Source organism: Dryobates pubescens, chromosome Z (assembly GCF_014839835.1).
Source record: "Dryobates pubescens isolate bDryPub1 chromosome Z, bDryPub1.pri, whole genome shotgun sequence".
Lineage (NCBI taxonomy): Eukaryota > Metazoa > Chordata > Aves > Piciformes > Picidae > Dryobates > Dryobates pubescens.
The window spans coordinates 19906026-19930494 of NC_071657.1; the positions used below are offsets into that span (position 1 = coordinate 19906026).

Here is a 24469-nt window from a genome sequence, read left to right on the forward strand (position 1 = left end):
CTTTGCAGGATCCATAGGTTGTCCTGGGGTTTCATGATCTTAGACAAATAGGCTGTTTCAACATCTTCATGATGAGGTCTGGGTTTTACCAAAGCGGGTACTTCTGCTGGAAGCTACTTACCACTGCAAGGGGACAGTTCCCAGGGTCTTGGTTCACCCAGGATTTGTCCCTCTGCCCAGCAAGACACATCTGTCTGCTACTGGGCTTTTATGAAGTATTACTGCAAAGGGCACTTGCATCTTTCTGGATAAACTGAGGCACGGCACAGATTCTAAGTTGCAAGGCAGGGCAAAGCTTCTCAGGCTTGCAGGGAGACTGCTTGTGACTTCTTTCCCAGATCTCAGACAAGGCAAGGCAAGGCAATTACAATTTAGCCTGTATGTATCACTTGCCCAAGATTCAATTTGGGCCAATAGGGCAACTGAAGCAAGCAGAAGAACTGAACCAATAAAATGGCATTTTACCAGGCCATGACCATAAAAAGTAAAGACATAAGACCTAGTCTAGGAGAAGGATGGCCAGTGCACGTGTTCTTTTTTCATAAAGGGAGAACATATCCCTTTGTTTACCAGACTTTCTGGTGCCTGAGTTCTTTTGTCCTTTTCCCCCATTTCTCTGGACTCCTGCTGGAGGGAGAGGAAGAGTGGGACCATGTCTGCACATGCCAGCGCTTGTTCTGGGTTTGTGCTGGGCCTGTTTGGTCCTATCACCACAGTCACTACAGCCAAGGCTGCCACAACCTTCACATGCTCAACTAGTCCCTCCTTGTTTGTCAGTACAAGGTCCACCTACACTCTTTTTATTGGCTCTTCCAACACCTGTGCCAATAAGTTATTGTCAATATACTGTATGAACCTCCTGGACTGTGTAGCCCTTCCAGCAAAGGTCAGGTAATTGAAACCCCTCCCAGGCCTGTTATAATTTCAGCTGTCTGGAGAAGGCCTCCTCAGCTTCCTCATCCTGACTAGGTGGCCTGTAGTACATAGCCACAACTGTCTCCCATATTAGGCTGCCCTTGAATTTTCACCCATAAACTGTCAATTTGCACAACCTGCCCCTGCACAGATATCAATACATTCTAGTTGCTCACTCACACCTCACCTTGTTGGCCTGTCTTTCTGTAGCAGTTTGAGCCAGGTGCCCCCTGCTATGCCCACATGAGAAACACCTCCCATATCCCGAAGGGTCCAGCCCAGTGGATGGACACAGGAAACTGCATATTTCATCCCATAATGTCCTGCTCCCTACAAAAGCCACATGTGGGGTTTTGCACTTCCTTTTTCTTCCCTTGCTGCTATCTGGTAATGGGGGAAGCTGTCTTGTGGCCTTTTGGGCCTGGCTAGGCCCAAGGCCGGGGGGAAGGGTGATCTCAGATCTGGCCAGCTGAGATTAGCCTAACAATGGAGGAGCAGGGGAGAAGAAAGAGCCCTGGAGGTTTTGGGTGTACCCTCAGGTGGGGATGGGATGTTTCTGGGTATGCTTTGGGATCTCGTTTGTCAATGTGCTTGTGGTTCTCTGTAAAACATTCACTGCTTTTCCATTTAAACTTTCCACCACTTTTTGCAATCCATTTATCTGAGCTTCATTGTTGCCCAGGGGTGGGGTGGGTGGTCAGCCTCATCCCATCACATTTTTCTAAAAAAGTACACAGCCATCCATGACACTATTCCAGTCGAGAGCTATCTGACCATGTCTCAGCAACTGTAATTAGATTATAGTCCTACAACTGTACATGGACATCGATTTTCCTCTTGTTTATTCCCTGTGCTGTTGTGCATTGCTGTATGGGCATTTCTGCAAGGGAGCTAAGCATTCAGTTTTCACACTCAGGTGGGTGGAAGGCTTTCAGATTCTCATGATGGCAGGCAGCTGAGGAACCTTTGTTATTGCTCTGACTGGCCAGGCTTACTCCCCAGATGGTTATAATGGCTTGTGCATTACCCTTTTGGCACCCATCTCCCAAGTTCTTCAGGTTAAACCTGTTTAACTATGTTGGTCAGCTTGTTGCTAAAAATTCACTTGGCCCTACTAGACAGATGACTTCCATTCCTCCTTGATAGGTTATGCTCAGAAAAGAATGTCCCATTGTTGTAGACCCCAAAATCTTCACACCACCACCAGTCATATATAAAAAGCACATCAGAGGTTCATGTGCTTTATAGGCTTATTTCTGTCTGCCTCCATGACTCTGACTAGTAAAATATAGGAAAACATAACTTGGGCCTCCAAAGTTTTCACTTATTCTTCCAGAGTGCTGTAGTCCCTCTTGATTCTGCCCAAGTTACAGATTGTTCTGAAATGAAAAAGTAACAGTGCACAGTAATTCATGCTTTGAGCAAGTTGAAGCAGCCACTCAGCGACATCCTGAACTTCAGCTCTAGGAAGGAAGCACATGTCCCCTGATTCCCTGTCAGGCTGGCAGAGAGGCATCTCAGTGCCTTTCAACAGTCACCCACTGTGAGCATATAATTGCTTTTATTGAGTTAATGGTACAGTTAAGAATCATAGAATCAACAGGATTGGAAAAGACCTCAAAGATCATCAAGTCAAACCTATTATCTAAATCTAACACCTCATGATAAATGAAACCATGGCTTCAAGAGCCATGTCCAATCCCCTCTTGAATACCTCAAGGGATGGTGCCTACACCACCTCCCTGGACAGCCCATTCCAATGGCCAATTACTCTTTCTGTGAAGAACTTTCTCCTCACCTTGAGCCTACACTTCCCCTAGCACAGCTTGAGGCTGTGTCCTCAGTTCTGGTGCTGGTTACCTGGGAGAAGAGACCAACCCCCACCTGTCTACAACCTCCTTTCAGGAAGTTGTAGAGAGCAAGAAGGTCTCCCTTGAGCCTCCTCCAGGCTGAACAACCCCAGCTCCCTCAGCCTCTCCTCATAGGGTTTGTGCTCGAGGCCTCTCACCAGCCTCACAGCCCTTCTCTGGACGCTGAACATCCTTCTTAAATTGAGTAGCCCAGAACTGGACACAGTACTCAAGGTGTGGCCTAACCAGTGCTGAGTACAGGAGCACAATGACTTCCCTGCTCCTGCTGGCCACACTATTTCTGATGCAGGCTAGGATGCCATTGGCTTTCTTGGCCACCTGGGCACACTGCTGGCTCATGTTCAGCCAGCTGTCAACCAGCCTTTCTGTCTGGCTGCTCTCCACCCACTCTGCCCCCAGCCTGTAGCACTGCATGGGGTTGTTGTAGCCAAAGTGTAGCAGTGGACTTGTTAAATGCCATCATGTTGGACGCTGCCCATTTGCCCAACCTGTCAAGGTCCCTCTGGAGAGCCCTCCTACCCTCTAACAGATTGATACCTGCTCCCAGCATGGTGTCATCTGCAAACTTACTAATGGTGGACTCAATCCCCTCATCCAGAACATCAATACATATATTGAATAGGATTGGGCCCAACAGTGATCCCTCAGGGACAACACTAGTGACTGGCTGCCAGTTGGATGTGGTATCATTTACCACCACTCTCTCAGCTCAGCCCTAAAACCAGTTCCTAACCCAGCACAGAGTGCTGCTGTCCAAGCCACGAGCTGACAGTTTGGCCAGGAGTTTGCTGTGGGGGACAGTGTCAAAGGCCTTGCTGAAGTCCAGGTAGACCACATCAACAGCCTTCCCCATATCCACCAGGTGGGTCACCTGATCACAGAAGGAGATCAGGTTGGTGAGGCAGAACCTGCCGTTCCTCAACCCATGTTGGCTAGGCTTGATTCCTTGGCCATCCTGCAGATGCGCAGTGATTGCCCCCAAGATGATCTGCTCCGTAACCTTCCCTGGCACTGAGGTCAGGCTGACAGGCCTGTATTTTCCAGGTTCCTCCGTCCGACCCTTCTTGTGGATGGGCATAACACTGGCCAGTTTCCAGTCATCTGGGACTTGTCCAGTGAGCCAGGACTGGTGGAAAATGATGGAGAGTGGCTTGGCCAGCTCATCTGCCAGCTCTCTCAGCATGCTAAGATGGACTCCATCCAGTCCCATGGACTTGTGAGTATCCAAGTGACTCAGCAAGTCCCAAACTAATTCCTAGTGGATTTCAGGGGTACAACACTGCTCCCCGACCCCATCAACCAGTTCAGGAGGCCAGTTATCCAGTTAGCCTTACTGTTGAAAATGGAGGCAAAGAAGGTATTTAGTACCTCAGCCTTCTCCTCATCTTTAGTTACAATATTCTCCAAGTCCAATGAACAGTGGAGGAGCTTCCTGCCCCTCTTCTTAGCATTACTATATTTATAAAAATACTTCTTACTGTCTTTCACAGAAGTGGAAAATTTAAGTTCTAACTGGGCTTTTGCCTAATTCTTCTCCTACATGATCTAGAATACATAGACTACATAGAATACATAGAATAAACCAGGTTGGAAGAGACCTTCAAGATCATCGCGTCCAACCCATCAACCAATCCAGCACCGCCCAAACAACTAACCCACGGCACCAAGCACCCAGTCAAGTCTTCTCCTAAAAACCTCCAGTGATGGCAACTCCACCACCTCCCCAGGCAACCCATTCCAATGGGCAATCACTCTTTCTGTATAGAACTTTTTCCTAACATCCAGCCTGAACCTTCCCTGGCGCAGCCTGAGACTGTGTCCTCTTGTTCTGGTACTGCTTGCCTGGGAGAAGAGACCAACATCCGTCTGTCTACAACCTCCCTTCAGGTAGTTGTAGAGAGCAATAAGGTCACCCCTGAGTCTCCTCTTCTCCAGGCTAAGCAACCCCAGCTCCCTCAGCCTCTCCTCGTAGGGCTTATGTTCCAAACCCCTCACCAACTTTGTTGCTCTTCTCTGGACTCGTTCCAGCAAGTCAACATCCTTCCTAAACTGAGGGGCCCAGAACTGGACACAGTACTCGAGGTGCGGCCTAACCAGTGCAGTGTACAGGGGCAGAATGACCTCCCTGCTCCTGCTGGCCACACTGTTCCTGATGCAGGCCAGAATGCCATTGGCCCTCTTAGCTGCCTGGGCACACTGCAGGCTCATGTTCAGTCTACCGTCGACCAGCACCCCCAGGTCCCTCTCAGCCTGACTGCTCCCCAGCCACTCTGACCCCAGCCTGTAGCTCTGCATGGGGTTGCTGTGGCCAATGTGCAGAACCCGGCACTTGGATGTGTTAAATCTCATGCCGTTGGACTCTGCCCATCTGCCCAGCCTGTCGAGGTCCCTCTGCAGAGCCTCTCTACCCTCCAGCAGATCAACTCCTGCCCCCAGCTTGGTGTCGTCAGCAAATTTACTGATGATGGACTCGATGCCCTCGTCCAGATCATCAATAAAGATGTTAAAGAGCATGGGGCCCAGTACTGATCCCTGGGGCACACCACTGGTGACTGGCTGCCAGCTGGATGTGGCACCATTCACCACCACTCTCTGGGCTCGGCCCTCCAGCCAGTTCCTAACCCATCGCAGTGTGCTCCCATCCAAGCCATGGGCTGATAGCTTGGCCAGGAGTTTGCTATGGGGAATGGTGTCAAAGGCCTTGCTGAGGTCCAGGTAGACTACATCCACAGGCCTCCCCACATCCACCAGGCGGGTCACCTGATCATAGAAGGAGATCAGGTTGGTCAGGCAGGACCTGCCCTTCCTAAACCCATGCTGGCTGGGCCTGATCCCTTGGCCATCCTCTAAGTGTTGTGTGATTGCACTCAGGATGACCTGCTCCATAATCTTTCCTGGCACTGAGGTCAGGCTGACAGGCCTGTAATTCCCTGGCTCATCCAACTGGCCCTTCTTGTGGATGGGTACCACGTTGGCCAGCTTCCAGTCAGCTGGGATCTCTCCAGTGAGCCAGGACTGATGAAAAATAATGGAGAGTGGCTTGGCCAGCTCACCTGGCAGCTCTCTCAGCACCCTAGGATGGATCCCATCTGGTCCCATGGACTTGTGGGGGTCTAAGCTGCTGAGGAGAGCTCCTATCACTTGCTCATGGAACAAAGGGAAACTATGCAGCTCCCTGCCTCCTTCTGCCAGATCTGCAGGCCAGCTGTCTGGTAGACGTTCTTTCCAGCTAGTAAAAATTGAGGTAAAGAAGGTGTTAAGTACCTCTGCCTTTTCCTCATCCTGTGTTACAACATTTCCCTCCATGTCAACCAAGGAGTGGAGGTTGTCCCTGCCCTTCCTCTTGCTATTAATATATTTATAGAAGGACTTTTTGTTGTCCTTCACATCAGAGGCCAGTTTAAGTTCCAAATGTGCTTTTGCCTCCCTAATTTTCCTCCTACATGCCCTAGCAACCTCTTTAAACATTCCATGGGTTGCCTCATCTTTCTTCCAAAGATTATACACCCTCTTTTTTTCCCTTAGTTCTATTAAAAGTTCATTACACAGCCAGGCTGGCCGTCTGCCCTGGCGGCTCCTCTTCCGGCACACTGGCACAGCCTGCTCCGGAGCCTTCATCAGTTCTTTCTTGAAGCAGGTCCAGCCCTCCTGGGCCCCTTTATTTTTAAGGGCTTTCTCCCAAGGAACCCTCTGAATTATTTCCTTGAGCAACCTGAAGTCAGCCCTCCGGAAGTCCAGAGGGGAGGTCTTCTTCCTGCCCCTCTTAGTTTGACCAAATACCGAAAATTCAATTATTTCATGGTCGCTGGCCCCTAAACACCCTCCGACCACCACATCACCCACCAGCCCTTCCCTGTTGGTGAAGAGGAGGTCAAGCATAGCCTTGCCCCTGGTGGGCTCACGCAGCACCTGGGATAAGAAGCTGTCCTCCATGCAGTCTAAGAACCTCCTAGACTGTCTCCTCTCTGCTGTGTTGAGATCCCAGCAGATGTCAGGCAGGTTGAAGTCGCCCATAAGGACAAGGTCAGGAGATTTTGAGACAGCCTTAAGCTGTCTATAGAATGCTTCGTCGACACCATCCTCCTGGTTGGGTGGTCTATAACAGACTCCAACCAGGATGTCTGCCCTACCGGTCTTCCCTCTAATTCTTGCCCACAAGCATTCAACCTGATTGTCCCTAATCTCTAGCTCAATGGCATCTAGTGCCTCCCTGATGTACAGGGCCACCCCTCCACCCCTTCTTCCTTGTCTATCTCTCCTGAAAAGCCTGTAGCCATCAATTGCAGCACTCCAGTCATGTGAGCTATCCCACCACGTCTCCGTGATGGCAACTACGTCATAACTTTCCTGCTGCAACAAGGCTTCCAGCTCCTCTTGTTTGTTTCCCATGCTTCGTGCATTAGTGTACATGCACCTCAGCTGGGCTGCTGGTTTGGCCTCTGACCCTAGCTTACTGCCCCCAGACTCTTGCCTGAGGGGACTAGTTTCAGCCCCTCCCCCCTTCGAAACTAGTTTAAAGCCCTGTCGATGAGAGCTGCCAGTTCCCTCCCCAGAATCTTTTTACCTTTGGGGGACAGGCCATTCTCATATACTGTGACCTTTCCCCTTCTTTGGGACAGATGTACTCCATCTGTTGCCAGGTGGCCTGGTGCAGTAGAAATTTTACCAAGATCAAAAAACCCAAAATTCTTTTGTCTGCACCAGCCTCTAAGCCACTTGTTGATTATGGCTGCTGTCCTGTTCCTTGTGGTATTCCCTCCTGCAACTAAGGGTATTGAGGAAAAAATTATTTGAGCACCTGACCCCTCAACCAGATCTCCCAGGGCCCTGAAATCATTTTTGATAGCCCTGGGAGTTCTGACTACAACATCATCATTCCCTATCTGCATAAGTAGCAAAGGATAATAGTCAGAAGGCTGTACCAGCCTGGGTAGCCTTCTGGTAACATCATTAATTTGGGCTCCAGGGAAACAACAGAGTTCCCTATGAGATGGGTCTGGCCGACAAATGGGGCCCTCCATTCCCCTCAGAAGTGAATCGCCAATAACAATTACCCTCCTCTTTTTTTTGAGGGAGCAGGTCCTGATGCCACGGGAGGGTTGTTTAACCTTAGGCTGTTTTGCCTTAGGCCGTTTAACCTTAGGTTGTTTACCCTTAGGCTCTTTAGCCTCAGGGAGAACCCCAGATGGTGTGTCCTCTGGTAACAGGACCACCTCACCCTCGATCTCCAGTGCCCCATACCTGTTTTTCAAGAGCAGCGGGGAAGGTGTGGGAAGGCAAGGAGGTTTAACCTTGTGTCTTTTGAGAGGAACCTGTGTCCATTCCCCTCTGCTTTTTGGGTAACCAGCCTCTGCTGTGGGAGCCTGCAGAGCCTGCTTACTCTTGTTCATATCTTTCCCCCTCTGGTTTATCTCTTTCCTCTTCATGTTCATCTCTTCCCTACATTCCCTTACACTTTTAAGACTAGCAACCTCATCCTTTAGTCTGGCCACCAGATTAAGTAGGTAGTCAATCTGCTCACACCTTATGCAAGAGTTACCCCTACTACTCTGCATCTCAAGAGCCAGGCTCCAGCACTCTCTACAGCCAGATACCTGGACAGCTACCTGCTTGTGTTCTTCCTCAGTCTGGGTCGACACTGACTTTTTTAGGGAGTTTTTGCTACGAGTTACTACCATGATTGTCCCTTACCACAGTACCCACTAGGAAAAAAAAAAAAAAAAAAAAAAAAAAGTAGCGAAACCGTGACAATACGGGCTGCCCGACAAAAAGACCCTCGCGTGCGGCAGTAAAGCGCGTTTAAATCAGCCGGGGGTGACGTAGCAGTCACAAGCCCCAGCGGCGCGAAGAGCCGATTCCCGCCGACCTCGCGGTGTGTTCAAGGGACGTTCTCAGCTCCGGTGGCCCCAACAGGAGAGAGTCGGACGGTCCCCGGTGGCTGCAGGTCCCAGTGCGGTCCCGGCACGGCTGCCCGACGAAAAGACCCTCGCGTGCGGCAGTAAAGCGCGTTTAAATCAGCCGGGGGTGACGTAGCAGTCACAAGCCCTAGCGGCGCGAAGAGCCGATTCCCGCCGACCTCGCGGCGTGTTCAAGGGACGTTCTTAGCTCCGGCGGCCCCAACAGGAGAGAGTCGGACGGTCCCCGGTGGCTGCAGGTCCCCGGTGGCTGCAGGCTAACAACCTCCTTAAACATATCTTGAGTTGCCTCCCTCCACTTTCCAAAGGCAATATACCCTCTTTTTTCCCCTTCATACCTTCCAAAGATGCTTGCCCATCCTGGCCCGGTCACCTTCCCCATTGGCTCATCTTTTGGCACATGGACACAGGCTGTTCCTGCACCTTCAAGAGTTCCTGTTTGAACTGGCTGCTACCTAGGGTACTCTCCAAATTAGTTGCTTAAATAAGCTGAAGTCTGGCCTCTGGAAGTCCAAAGTAAAGGTTTTGTTACTACTCTTCCTCATTTCCCCGCATATTGAAAACTCCACTATCTCATGATCGCTGCACCCTAGACAGCCTCCTACCATCACATCTCCCACCAGGCCTTGTCTATTTGAAAACTCTTTGTGGACCTTGCTCAAGGCTGTCTGTAGGTTTTAATGCTTCCTATCTGTTACTGGTTGTAATGATGGAGAATGGAGACTGCAGCAGAGCCCCAGGTTTGTGCATTACCAGTGTGCAGCGTGGCCCATTCTTGGTGTTGTCTGTTAGCAAAACACGATTCTGAAAACACCTCCCTATTTCAGACTCGGATCCTCTAATACTATGCAGCCTTTTAGCTGTTCTGCAGATTGGCTACCTGATGTAACAGCATCAATCTGTATACACATTATGCAGGTAACTCCCTTATCACTGTCAGAAGAATCTGGGCACCCACTGCAAACTACTGTCTGTACTGAAGCCTCTTTGCTTACCAGGTCTGTATACGTAGATGAATCAGGTATCTCAGGAGGTTTCTGTGTGGAAGTACTGATCTTCAGCTGGAGTCAAATGCAAATCATTCTGTCAGAAACCTCAAACACTTCCCCAGCTTATGGACCTACAAGCAGCTTGCACAACCTGCAGAGTTATGTCTTTGGTATCTAGTTTCATTCCCTAGCAACAAACCTCTTCAAGTGGTCAATCTCTGACACTTCACCAGTAAAGACACAGTCTCCCTAGGTCATGGCCCAAGCATGATGCACCTAAGCCAAAGGGAACCCATTGTTCTTACCTGAGTGTGTAGCATGAAAGGCTGTTACCCACATTGGGACAGTATTTGTTATTCAGCAAAATAATATCACTATCTCAAGATAAAGTTTAAATGTACAGCCTGACCTGCAGAAACAACCCCACAACTCACACAGAGTTATGAAGAGATATTGTTGTAACACAGGATGAGGAAAAGGCAGAGGTACTTAACACCTTCTTTACCTCAGTTTTTACTAGCTGGAAAGAACATCTACCAGACAGCTGGCCTGCAGAACTGGCAGAGGGAGCCAGGGAGCTGCATGGTTTCCCTGTGTTCCATGAGCAAGTGATAGGAGCTCTCCTCAGCAGCTTGGACCCCCACAAGTCCATGGGACCAGATGGGATCCATCCTAGGGTGCTGAGAGAGCTGCCAGGTGAGCTGGCCAAGCCACTCTCCATTATTTTTCATCAGTCCTGGCTCACTGGAGAGATCCCAGCTGACTGGAAGCTGGCCAACGTGGTACCCATCCACAAGAAGGGCCGGTTGGATGAGCCAGGGAATTACAGGCCTGTCAGCCTGACCTCAGTGCCAGGAAAGATTATGGAGCAGGTCATCCTGAGTGCAATCACACAACACTTAGAGGATGGCCAAGGGATCAGGCCCAGCCAGCATGGGTTTAGGAAGGGCAGGTCCTGCCTGACCAACCTGATCTCCTTCTATGATCAGGTGACCCGCCTGGTGGATGTGGGGAGGCCTGTGGATGTAGTCTACCTGGACCTCAGCAAGGCCTTTGACACCGTTCCCCATAGCAAACTCCTGGCCAAGCTGTCAGCCCATGGCTTGGATGGGAGCACACTGCGATGGGTTAGGAACTGGCTGGAGGGCCGAGCCCAGAGAGTGGTGGTGAATGGTGCCACATCCAGCTGGCAGCCAGTCACCAGTGGTGTGCCCCAGGGATCAGTACTGGGCCCCATGCTCTTTAACATCTTTATTGATGATCTGGACGAGGGCATTGAGTCCATCATCAGTAAATTTGCTGACGACACCAAGCTGGGCGCAGGAGTTGATCTGCTGGAGGGTAGAGAGGCTCTGCAGAGGGACCTCGACAGGCTGGACAGATGGGCAGAGTCCAACGGCATGAGATTTAACACATCCAAGTGCTGGGTTCTGCACATTGGCCACAACAACCCCATGCAGAGCTACAGGCTGGGGTCAGAGTGGCTGGAGAGCAGTCAGGCTGAGAGGGACCTGGGGGTGCTGGTCGACGGTAGACTGAACATGAGCCTGCAGTGTGCCCAGGCAGCTAAGAGGGCCAATGGCATCCTGGCCTGCATCAGGAACAGTGTGGCCAGCAGGAGCAGGGAGGTCATTCTGCCCCTGTACACTGCACTGGTTAGGCCGCACCTCGAGTACTGTGTCCAGTTCTGGGCTCCTCAGTTTAGGAAGGATGTTGACTTGCTGGAACGAGTCCAGAGAAGAGCAACAAAGTTGGTGAGGGGTTTGGAACATAAGCCCTACGAGGAGAGGCTGAGGGAGCTGGGGTTGCTTAGCCTGGAGAAGAGGAGACTCAGGGGTGACCTTATTACTCTCTACAACTACCTGAAGGGAGGTTGTAGACAGACGGATGTTGGTCTCTTCTCCTAGGCAAGCAGTACCAGAACAAGAGGACACAGTCTCAGGCTGCGCCAGGGGAGATTCAGGCTGGATGTTAGAAAAAAGTTCTATACAGAAAGAGTGATTGCCCATTGGAATGGGCTGCCTGGGGAGGTGGTGGAGTCGCCATCACTGGAGGTTTTTAGGAGAAGACTTGACGGGGCACTTGGTGGTGTGGGTTAGTTGCTTGGGCGGTGTTGGATTGGTTGATGGGTTGGACGCGATGATCTTGAAGGTCTCTTCCAACCTGGTTTATTCTATGTATTCTATGTATTCTATGTTTATTAATGACATGCATTCTGGATGCAAGTTGAAATCACCTATCTTGCATAAAATTCACCTGCACAAGCTGCTTTTTGGGTTACCAAAGTATACATATTCATGAGGGTAGGCACAGTTAATGCAAACTATTTTCAGGAAGTCATTAACATAAGTATCCTCCCCTTCTTCAAATATAATCATACCTGGTCAGGGACTCACAAAACAGAATCCCTTTTTCAAGAAATAGAGGTCCTCCCATGCCATCCCTCTCTGCCAGGTCTCTGCCTGCCTATCACCATTGATCCTTACCAGTTGATCTCCTGCCTGGCTGTATGAAGATGCCCTGAGGCCAGGAAGGATCTTATCACTTAATGACAGGATCCTTGTATGCTTAACACCCTTAATTTACTTTCTCCATTTAAAACATAAATTTACTTTCTCCCTTAACAACATACATTTACTTTCTCCCTTAACACACAATTACTTTTACCTTCATCAAGCCTCTAATCTGCTTCAGTCTTAACAGCTGATTGGTGACAACCTGTGAAGACAGGTAAAACAGACACAAGCTGTAATAACTATACATTTCTGAGGCCTGATCCTAATGCACTAAATTTGTAATTATTATCAGAGTTTACAGAGAGTTTTATTATCAGAGTTTACAGAGAGTTTTATTATCAGGGGATGCCTTCTTGCCATATTTATCTTTTCCAGCTGCCAAATTTTCTTTAAGCTGACAGGCTTGCAGAACATTCCCAGATGCAGTAGTGGTTGATGAGGAAGGTGCAGATACATCCTAACAAGCTGATCCTCCTTAACAAATGGAAATCCTACGTGGACCGCAGTTTCAAGAGCAATTAAATAGAAGCAGATTTGAAAAAACAAGGTTAATCGATCAAAAACTAGGCCTAACAAGGAAGGCTTCATTTTTTGTAGCCTGCAGGTTGTATGACTACCATTTTAATTATCATTGCCTCAGACATATTAACCTTGAGAAAGGCACCTACTCACATTACAGGGTAAGAGGGAATCCACGTCTTACTACTTCTCTATTTTTTCCACCATGCATCTCTGTATGTCATTTTAGGGAGAGACACTGCACAGCTTCATACCATCTCTGGTTTTGTGTCTACACTGCTCTATTTTTCCTGACACCTTTGTAGTGTGAGGCTTCAACATAGTTTGTGTCAAGATGGTGCGCTTCGCTTGGCTGTTTTTATCTCCTATGCTTAGAACCGTGGTCACTTAGGTCCATAACATAGGACTGTGGGACCCTTCCCTGGCTGTTCAACCTGGCCCGAACTGTTGGGGGGGATGCTGCCAGACCGTATCCCTGCTCATCCTGCAGGTATACACAGGCCAGGAAGACTAACCCTTGCAAAGCTCATGTGTGCCTACACCGCGGGACAAGTCTATGCTTTCTCTACACGGTGTCATTGCCACGTTTCCACAGGCGGTGTGCAAACCAACACTGCTAGGGGACCTGACCGCACCTGGCCACCACTGCACCTGCGGGGCCGCGGCTACCCACCCGCCGTTACCCTCATCACGCCGACCCTCGGAGACTCGACCCTCCGGCTGGCGGCAGACCGCCCCACATTCTCTCCCGGACTCCGCCATACTCCTCAGGGCCCGGAGCAGAGGACTCCCGAGTGCCAAGCCGGCCCACCGAGACGTTTACACTCCCGCTGCGAGCACGTCGGCGGGGACGTAAGGCCTAGGCGGAACTCGCCGCGCCTGCCCTCACCACCGCGGGGAAGCCCCACCGCGGACCCAGGCAGCTTGTGTCACGGTGCAGCGACCCCCTCCCCGCCCACCATTCTCTTCCTTGTCACGTAAACGCAGGCGAGGCGAAGTGGCGGGTGACTGCCTTCGTCTCTCTCCCCTTCTCCTCAGATGCCCTTTGCTGCAGCTGCAGGGTTATTATTACAGTATGTGACTGCTCCCTCCTCCCCCGTCCCTCCGCCTCCGTCTCTCCGCGCTGCTCCGTATCGTTGGCCGGGAGCAGCCGTTGTGCAGCACCTTGGCCGCCACCCAGGCCCGAGCCGCGATGCTCGGGGAGGGTAGCGGCGGCGGGGGGACACCAATGGCTAGGGGCGACTAACAACGGGTAACGGCTCCCCGCCCGCCTGGCTGCCGCCGACCCCTCCTTCCTCTCCTCGCTCCCTCTCTTCCCCGCTTTCCCTCCCCCCTCTGCCACTCCCACCCGCCCCGTCCCCCGCTGGCGCTGCCCAGCAGAGTGCGGCCGGCGGCTGCCCTGCCTCGCAGACAGACTTGGGGCTGTGAATTATTGCAGACTAAGCAGTCTGGTGCTGCGGCAGCGAGCAGAGGGAGGCGGGCGGTCAGGCAGGGGGCGTGTCTATGTGTAAAAAGGGGCAGGCGAGGAGGGGGGAGAGCTGGCAGCGAGCCAGCTGCCATCAGAATTAGCTCATTGTTCGATATAACCGGCACTGGCAACCAAAATCCAGCCTGAGACAGAGGGAGAGACTTTTCCCCTAGCCACCCCCACCCTTTTTTCTTTTTTTCTCCCAAGACTGCACCTTGGAAGAGGTGCAGTCATTCTTCCCCACACCCCTTACCCTCTCTCCACTCCCCCAACTATAAATTCCCTTCCGTAGCGTGCTGGCATTTTTTAATCCACATTTGTGTTTCAGATCATGTAGAAAGGACAGAAAGTGAGCAGGGAGCGGGGGCTATTATCTGTAAGTATATACAATTCCAATCCACAGATTTTTTTTATATTTTTTTTTTTAAATTAACCCTCTCTGTTTCTCTGTATCTTTCTCCCTCTCTCTTTCTGTGTCTTTTTAAATTTCTTTTTGTCCTTAGCTGGACTTGGCTGCATCTTGCCATTCCTCCTCGGTGCAGATTTCCAAACAGGCTTTCTAGAAGAATAGGAGAAAACCTGCAGCATATGTATTTAACTCTTGTCTTTCTGCTTTAAGGATGGATTTCTGGGCTGGTGCTTTCTCTGCACAAATGCAAGGGGAGATGAGAAGTGGTTTGCTGAAACTGTTTTGGTGGGGTTTTTTTCTGGCTTTTGCAGTCCACAAACACCAAAATGCATTTTTGAACCTAATGCAGTTAGCTTTTTTTAGCGCGCATGCAAGGTTCTAGGATTGGGGTTTTGTCTCTTTTCTTTTGCATTGTAAAATGAATCTCCCTCTTCTCTGCCCTGACACTGGATTCTTCTCAGGCTGCTGGGGTTTATTTTTAGAAAGCAGTCATTCTTGCAACAGCCTTATGCATTTTTGCATGTGCAGCAGTTAAATTTTGGGTGGTTCTTTCGAGAAGAAAGCAACACAAAACCAACTATATTTTGATAAATATTTACTAATGTGCTTTCTTTCACATGTTTCTATTTATATTTATAGATACATGAGTTTGCAGTTTTAAATTGGTTATGTGTGTGTGTAAACATATGACTCATGCTTAATTACATTACATACATGCACAGCATAGGTAAGAAATATATAAAGAGTGGAAGAGAAGAGGACTTCAATTTTTGTCTCTATAAAAACTGATTAAGGAGGTATGCTACAAATGCAGCCAATTAAGCCTGGTATTTTAAGGTACTGTTTAAATTAGGTGGGACCCATGCTTTTTAATTTTTTGTTGTTTCCTCTCCCTTTCTAAAATAGGGTGTGGAATATCTATAGAGAAAACTGGAGGTTATGTAATGCAGTGCAATTTCCAAAAATACCTACTCTCTGGGCTATTATATTGTGAAAGCCTAACACTATTATACTTGGGTTTGGATTGCAAAAAGCCACACTTTGTAGTAGCCCTGGGAACAATGGACCACCTTTACAGTGAGCATAGAGGGACAGCTTTTTGTCCTCTTGCATGATTCCTGGGTATGTTAACGTTTATGTACAGTGCTCTTCAGAGACATACCAACTGCTAAGAATAGCATAGGGTTCTGCAAATCCAGGTACTAGAGATTCCTTTGTCCTGTATTTAAGCCTACAGACTACTGAAGTGCAGAGACGTGTGATATGTAAGCATACGTGTGTGGTTAGAATAATTTGCTTGGCTCATCCACTGTTACTCTGGGAAAAAATACCTGTTAAATAATGTGACAGTTGGAATTACTTTTTTCCCCCCTTTCTTTTTAATTGTTTTCAGATTGTTCTCCTTGTGCTACTTGAGAGAAACTGCAATCCCAAGACTTAACAGAATCTAAAAATGGTAAGAATTAATTGCTTCAGCAAAGAATCAAATTTTTTTTTGTATAAATACTTTTCTCCATCCCCAATTCTAATTTATAAGACATACTTTCTGAGGCTATGGGGATTTGCCATGCAATGTGCTCCAAAAACCTCCATGTGTCAGTTCTTTGATTTTTGCATTTTTTGGATAAAAATCAGAAATCCCTCTGTGCAATAAGGCTTATTTACTTGAAATAAGAAACATTTACATCATTATGAAAAATACATGTCATAACATGTAGGAATACCTGCAAACAGAAGAATATCCAATAATTGCAACTCTGTCGCTTTCTTCCCTGAAAGAAAAATTAGGTCATTCCACTTAGTAAGTGAAGCATATTTAATATTAGTCACTCAGTGAATAGAGTAGAATCAGTAATGTTGGAAGAGACCTCAAAGATCATCAAGTCCAACCTGTCACCCAACACCTCATGACTACTAAACCACAGCACCAAGTGCCACGTCCAGTCCCCTCTTGAACACCTCCAGGGATGGTGACTCCACCACCTCCCTGGGCAGCCCATTCCAACGGCTAACAACTCTCACTATGAAGAACTTTCTCCTCACCTCGAGCCTAAAATTCCTCTGGCACAGCTTGAGACTGTCCTCTAAAATGAGGTACATAAGATGCAAACTTGATGTTTGGGGTTTTTACATGATGGGGTTTGTTTGGTTGTTTGTTGTTGTTTGTGGGGTTTTGTTGGTTTTCTTTTTTTCCCCCAAAAGGTTGGTCTTTGTGATACAAATCTGTCCCAGAAAAAAATGACTAGGCCTCAGGCTCACTGCACTTGCAGGCACTTGGTTGGAATATATTTATTGAACAAAATCCAACAATAACATTTCCACCAGTGCTAATTGTGTTTATATTTTTACTTATAAAAGCCTATTTGGTACAGTCTGAGATTCTACTACTTACATATTTTCTTTAAATATAGTATACTCTGAGGAGGACTAAGAATCAGCAGGATAAAGAATTATTTTTTTTTAACAGAAAAAGTGTGCATAAAGTGGGCATCATTGATTTACATGCTGTGTTTTCCTATACTATTTGTGGAGATGCAACTATCACTGAAGCATGTCTGAATAAATTTAATGACATACGTGCCAAAATTTATGTGCTAAGTTACAATATTTTGGTCAAAATGTTCTAATTTGTATGGAGTAATAGGTTGTCTGAATTAATATTGCATAGGGCTTACTTTAGCATAAACTATTTTCCAAAGTGTGAGGTTCTTGGGCACGTACTAAGATTAATTAATTAATTAATTCCATGAATTATATGACACTTGTCTGACTCTTTAGCGTTGTTGTGAGTTGGGGGCAAAGAAAGTTGAAAATAATTAAATATGTAATCTGTTAAAAAGGGTTTTTATCTTTTTGACTCCATGTTTTATATTGTCTGCAGTCATCCCCTGTTGTCATAAACTTGACATTTCTGGAGTTTAGGCTGTTAGGGAACCTATTTTGATGAAAGTGCTTTGCTCATCTGTGTATAAATAGTTGGGGGTGGGGAGTTAAAAGGGAAGTGATTCACTTCAGTTGTGTGTGTATAAGTAATGTTAAAATACATTTTTTGCACACAGCTGTGGAGTATTGTATAAGGTAACTGTTTTGCTACCAACATGAAGGTGATAATCAGCCCACATTCTTACATGGTATGTAGGCTTTTAAGTGCGATATATGCCTATCTATGGACCAAAATATTATTTTATGTCTACTTGTGCATAAAATAGCCACTGATTTTTAGCAGCAGGTCAATGAAATCAGAATATAAAATAGAACTATCAAATACAGACAATTACATTTTAGTCCTATTGTTTGTTTTGCACTGTAATGTAAATGAAAAAAAACCCTCATTTGGCTCTTTTTTTAAAAAGTTTATTTTTAGGCCTAATTCCACTTTTCTATGACTGTTGATCAGAATTTTATTGTAAGAAAGACTAGATTTTCTCCCAGCTTGCAGTATTACCTAAGATGTGATGATACTTGGCAGAATCTCTTCCCTTACCACCATCAGGTATTTTTTCCTTTCCTTTTGCTTCTGGCACAGTAACACTGAAAGTAATTTTAAGTCAGACCACTGACATACTTTCCTTGCAGTAACAGACACACTTCGGCATATTTCTTGTATTTATTATCTTTCTATTAATTGTAATCTGCAGGAAAAATTCTTTACATAACTTCTTTATGTGTCAACACTTCCAACACCAAAATATGTAATTGTAAAATTGCTTGCCTTTTTTTCATTATAACAACATACGCAAAGACAATTTTACTGATCAGTGCAAGTTTAGCTGTTATATTTAACCAGGCTGAACTAAATATTAAAAAATGGTGAAATATGGCCTTCATGTTCCTTTGGTAAACTAAAATGTCATTAATTATTTAGATAGCCTTACAGTAAAATTAAGAATGACTGCAATAAACATGCTGAGTGAGAATAAATGAATTCTTTATTTAACCTCACCATCTTACTTTCTTAATAGTATTATTCCATGAAACATTTCTTAAACTGCTTACAAACAAAAGCAAATAACTTAGTAGGTTAGTTTTCAGTGCTACTTCTTTTCCTATACATGGAATTAGGATTTCCTCATACCTGGTTAATCTTTCTTGGGGCTGTATAATAGTAACAATGTCATCAAGAGTAATTCAAGACAAAAGCACCTTCCATTTGGGGATCTGTCCTTACTTGTGTGTAATACATTTCCTTAAGTGACTGCCTAAAGGAAAGAAGAAACTTTCTTTTATTTGTGAACAATGTATAAAATCCTGAAGTGATCTTTAGTTGCTTTTTTAAATTGGAAATGCTAGAATTTCTCTATACCACCTTCATAGAAAGTAAGTACTGTGTGTTTTTAGCTATAAATTTAGATTTTAGTGCTAAAAAATAAATAAATACTCTAACTAAAAAAAATACTAGGCGCATGTGATCCAGGCATTGAAACAAAGGATCTTGTCAGAGAGAGAGAATAAAGAAGTTTTAATTCCAATTTCTATGACCTTGAAGACAACTTCTAGCAAAACCAAGAAAGGCCTATTTTTTATTAGTAAATGATTGTTTTTTTTAAAAACCAAACAGGCATTATAGACACGACACAGTGGTCTGACTGCTTCCTTTTAAAGCACTTGCTGTGTCCCTTTCTCTGGTTTGCATTTCAGTTCATTTCTGGACTTAAGATTAGTTCTGAGAATTTGCAGTGGACATTCGGATGTATCTGTAGTAATTTAATTTACCTGTAGGTGCAGATACACATTCCAAATAATTTAATTTTGACCTACTTGAAAATAAATAAAAGCTATTCCATAGCAGCTCAGTAATTCACTTCTGGCTTGCCAAGATTATTTGGCTTTCTTTTTAAGTACAAGTGGTGAGGAATCTCTAGTCAATGTGTTGTACAGGGTGGCTGTGTCATCCCAAAATAAAACAGGCACTGATGGGAGGCCATCTGTACTGAACACTTCTTGTAGCGAACTCTTGCCTGGACTCCTGAGTTTTGAGATTATTCTATCATTTTCATTGTTTCCATTTTATTTCCCCAATTAAGCTTTGGACAAGAGGAGAAAAATTTGGGGATGGCCTTTCAGAAAGAAAACAGTTGGGGAAAAAGCAGCTTCTGGTATGGCATGAGAAAACCATTGGCTATTACCAAGTCTGGTACTGTAACTGGAATGTCTTTGATGGTAGTTCAGAACTGGATGTCTAGGGCTTTATCTTGACCAAATTCCACCCGTGGTTTCACTTGTCAGTAGCCACGGGTGGAATTCAGTCAAGAGAAGTAATTGAGAGGGATGAAAGATCTAGTGGATGCCCATGGCAGGGGGGATGGAACTAGATGATCCTTGAGGTCCTTGCCAATCCTGACAATATTGTGATTCTGTGATAAGTAGATTTGGGCATCTAAATATGTAGATTGTGCTTTTCTACTATGATTATATGTTGTGCATAAAGAATAGATGGGGTGTAGTTTGCTCAATTGTACTTGGTGCCTGAAAACTTTTGGAGAATTAAAGCCTTTTCAGCTTAAAAACTAAGCATAAATAAACTCACTTTTTTGCAACACTTTTGTCAAGTCAGCTATTCAGCTGTGCAGAAAAACACCTTAATTTCATTATGACTAGAAAAGGTAGAATTGGTATTTTTGTTGAAAAGTAGTTTTTGTTGAAAGCTTTTAGATACTGTGGATATTTCTGTGGTACAGTTCACATGCATAAGCTCTGTACATATGTGTCTCTCCTCAGTCACAAACATGCATGCTCTAAGTGCTAAAATTCTGTAACTATGTGTCAGCAGAATTTAGCTGGCAGATCTTTCTTTTCTGTTTTTCCAAGAAATTTTCAGAAATAAGAATTAATATACACCCTGTGCATCTATACTACAATTGTCATGTTGTTCACAAAGACTTTAGATCCTAAGAACTTCAAAGTACTTTTTTTCTTTTCTTCCATATCTGAATACTGTTGCTTCATACCTGAGTTTGATCCTTGTGTGTGTGGCTAAAGAAAGTGGAAAGGAACTACAGTTAAGAGTCTTAGAACAACTTCATAAACATAATTCAGTTGGTGTCATTGACAGGAACAGGATATTTTAATGAAAATATTTGTATTTTGTTTTTATTTCAAATATTTATTCACCTCATTAAGCTGTATTGGTTGAGGGTGTAATCTGGAAAGTGCAAGAATGTTCTTTGAAAATGTTTAATGTAGAATGATAGTATGACTCATTGTTTGAGTGCTACATGAATTCAGACTGCTCATCTGGCAAATTCAGGGTAGCTCTGCTAAGTGGAATCCCTGTGTAGATGTTTCTGGAAGGATTCCTGATGTTTCTTTCTGTAAATACTGCATTTCTCAGAAACACACCACATCCTCAGGGCAGGTAGTGTTTTCACATCCTGCAGGAAGAAATGTTACTGGACTAATTTTGTTAAAACACTAACCTTAGTAATGTAGCATACCTGTGTGGGAATAAGTTGAAAAAAAGTTAAAAGAAATATGTGTGTTCTTACTGAAGGTGGCATAAGAATTTAGTTTCATTCTGATAATGCATATATTAAAATCAAGTCTTGCAGCACTGATATTTAGAAGGTACACATTAGCATTATAGATCTAGTAAAAAATACTTAGAGAGGAACAAATCCTCCATCTTTTTTTTAACATGACTATATCTGTGATAAATCTACTATGAAATAGTGTAAATTTTAAAAATTCTGTTTCTGCTGGTAGAATAAAATTCTGTGGAAATATTGGTATATGTCCTTAACCTTAATATCTCACCTAAATAAAGGCAATGTGAACAAACGCCAGAAACAGTCTTTAGCAGGAAGTTGTTTTCTTGTGTATGTCCTCATTTGATGTGTCCGAGAAGCCATTAATATTTTATTAATGGCAGCCTATAGGACATACATGCTACAGTTTGTGGTTTTGTATTTGCAGTTAATACAAATAGAGTTAGGCTGTGCTAAATGGTACTAGTTACTGGCAGTATGGTGTCTAGCGAATTGTGACTGTCATGCTTTCAAGCACCTGTTACAATATGAGCTGTGGTCATTACATTTCTTTTAATGACATAAGTCCTGGCTGCATAATGTGATTCTGTCTCCCATTTCCATTTTTACCACTGGGGCTTGATTCAGCTTGGTGCATACATTTTGTATACCCCCAAATGGCAAGGAGAGAACTGGGCAAACACAAAGGAGAAATGCTGTTGTGGGCTATCTCTCCTCTTACACTGTCATAGGATTTCCCTCCTGGCCACTGTACTTGTGCATCTTTCCCTCAAAGCTTGACAGAGCAAAGACTGAGCTAAGTGGACTTTTTGGTCAGCCTGTAGCCATGCTGCATTTTTTCCTTCCCTGTTGTTCCAGTAATTTGTTGGTGTTGGGTAAGTAACTACTGAAGAACTTCATTGTGTAGTCTTTTGTCTTGAATCTTGCTGCCTTATTGTTTGTTAACCTGACCTGGTAATGAGACTGTTTCTGCATCTTGTTCTGATCTACATCTAGGTGTAGATACAAAGAGTTAATAATTAAACTTTTAATTACTTTACTGCACCGGAAGAGCAAATTGCAAACTCCAGTGTAATTGACTGAAAAATACTATTTTAATTCTCAGGCTGGTTAGTGTTGGTGCTGCTTTATGTCTAATAACTAATAGAACAAAAACTACCATTGTAGTACAAAGACAAAAATAAGTGGAAAATGTCCTGGGTTGCACTGGGGTTTAAGTTTGATTTTTCTGGAGTGCTTGTTTTGGTGTTTTGATTTCTGTAATGTTTTATGGTTTGAGAGTCCATGCATGGATATTTACTGGTGGAATAAAGTAGCTCATAGCCATTTTATTGGTTGGTGGAACTTTCCATATAATATACATTTGTTTCTTATTACTGTTTTGGAAAAATTACGGTTTGTTTGGGTTTTTTTTTCAAGTGGTGTGATACTTTGTTAATGAGTATCTTTGTTAAATTCATGAATTCAGTAGAATTTAGATGAGCATTTATGACAGAGTTTGTACTGTACCACTTGGTTGTTGTTTTTTTTTTTTTTGTATATGCATGATAAATGCTAAGAATGCTTTGCAATGGTTTTTGCATATTAATGCAGTAAAAAAGCAGCATGAAAGCACTCTCAGCACACAAGGTACATTCATCCCAACTAGTGCAGAAAAGTGCAAATTTATCTCTACCTATAAAATTGCATTGCACTCAGATGGAATGAGGAGTATTGCTCTCCAGGGAAAAAGAAACTGGTTTCTGTAGCTAATCTCATTCAATCATACATGCCAGAAGACAACTAAAGCTTCTGGTGAGACTTCATACAAGCTAAAGAATTTGGCCAGAGCATGCTGACTACATACTCAGGTTAGATTAGATTGTGTTTTCCCTCTCCTCGACACTACAGTCATGCAGTTTTGGAATCCAGTATTGCCCTAAGAGACTTGGAAAAATATGCCTGCTCCAAGTGCTTAGACTCTACTAGCATAATTTCCTGCAGCAATGCACTCTACAGTAGCAGAACTCATTAGTCTTAAAAGCATGTTTTAGAAAAAATTTCAGTCAGCTTTTATAAATGTTGTGGGATGCTTTAAGTACGTATATAAAATATGCAGCCTGTATAGTGTGGATAGGGACAGGAGTGAATTCTTTGATAAAGACGAGCCAAGATAGGATAGCAGCAAATGCTTGCATAGCAGCAGACACTTTAGTGTAACCTGGAGAAGAAATGTTTTAAGAACAATGAAAGAAATAGATGAAGATGGGTTTCTTTAAGAAGTTTTATACTTAAAATCTAGAAAAAGTAATTCCAAAGGCATGTGCTTATGTTGTGCAGGGAAAGAGTTGGTGACATACTGTTCAGTGAACTTGACAGAAATTGAAGAAATTATGAACAAGGACTGCAAAAACTAATAAAAAAACTTTCTCATTTATATGCAGGAAATGCATACATGTCATTTAGACTTTTTCATCTCTGTGTCATGTGTTTGAGTCATCAGAGAAGGAGGAACAAAAAGCAGCAGTAATACCTTTCCCATAAAAAGGCAAAACCAGCAAAGGATGCTGGATTAATTGCTACTCTAATGGAAGGTAAAGTCTCATCAAAAAGGTGGACCGTTGGAGCAATCCTAGTCAGGAGGAGAATGGTCACGTAATTCATCAGTGCTCTCAAACCATTTATCTACCTCTATCTGTCATGTGGAATTAACCACAACTCTAAATGATGTATTTTTCCCATTGACTTTGAATTTACATGACACCAACATGGAAAGTGGGGCTGAGAGGAAAAACTTGCCACCCTGACAGTATACTGAAAGAGCAAAGACACGTTTGTGGGGATTACTGTTACTATACATCAAGCAGAGGCTCAGACTTGTTAGTCAGAGCAGGCTGTGGTTTCTGATGTTTCAATAGGAAAAACTTCTCATCAAGCCAGTTTCAGAATCAGGCTATTACAGCGGCCACATCCCATTTGACCATGAGTACAGTTTCTTCAGTACCACAAAGGTTCATCATAACTTCACTAACTCTTTGAAATACGGAGCAATGATGACCACTCTGGATGAAGAAAAGGACTTGGGGATGCTGGTGGATTAGAAGCTGAATGTGAGCCACCGGTGTGCAATTGCCACCCAGAAAGCCAATCACATTCTGGGCTGCATCAAGAGAAGCATAGCCAGCAGATCAAGGGAGGTGATATCCCCCTTCTACTCTGCTCTGGTGAGACCCCACCTGGAATACTGTATCGAGTTCTGGAGCCCCTATTACAGGAAGGATTTGGATGTGCTGGAATGTGTCCAGGGAAGGGTCACGAGAATGATTAGAGGGCTGGAGCACCTCTCCAATAAGGACAGAGTGAGAGAGTTGTGGCTATTCAGTCTGGAGAAGAGAAGGCTCTG

The 24469-nt window shown here is 44.9% G+C and overlaps 1 long non-coding RNA gene across 1 annotated transcript; it reads left to right on the forward strand.

Moving 5' to 3' along the window:
• The first annotated feature begins 14212 nt into the window (after positions 1 to 14212).
• LOC104307060 (uncharacterized) lies at positions 14213 to 19726 on the forward strand. The gene is made up of 3 exons (XR_008463079.1): positions 14213 to 14569; positions 15996 to 16058; positions 19627 to 19726. It is a non-coding gene; the product is annotated as an uncharacterized LOC104307060 (long non-coding RNA).
• Positions 19727 to 24469: the final 4743 nt, after the last annotated feature.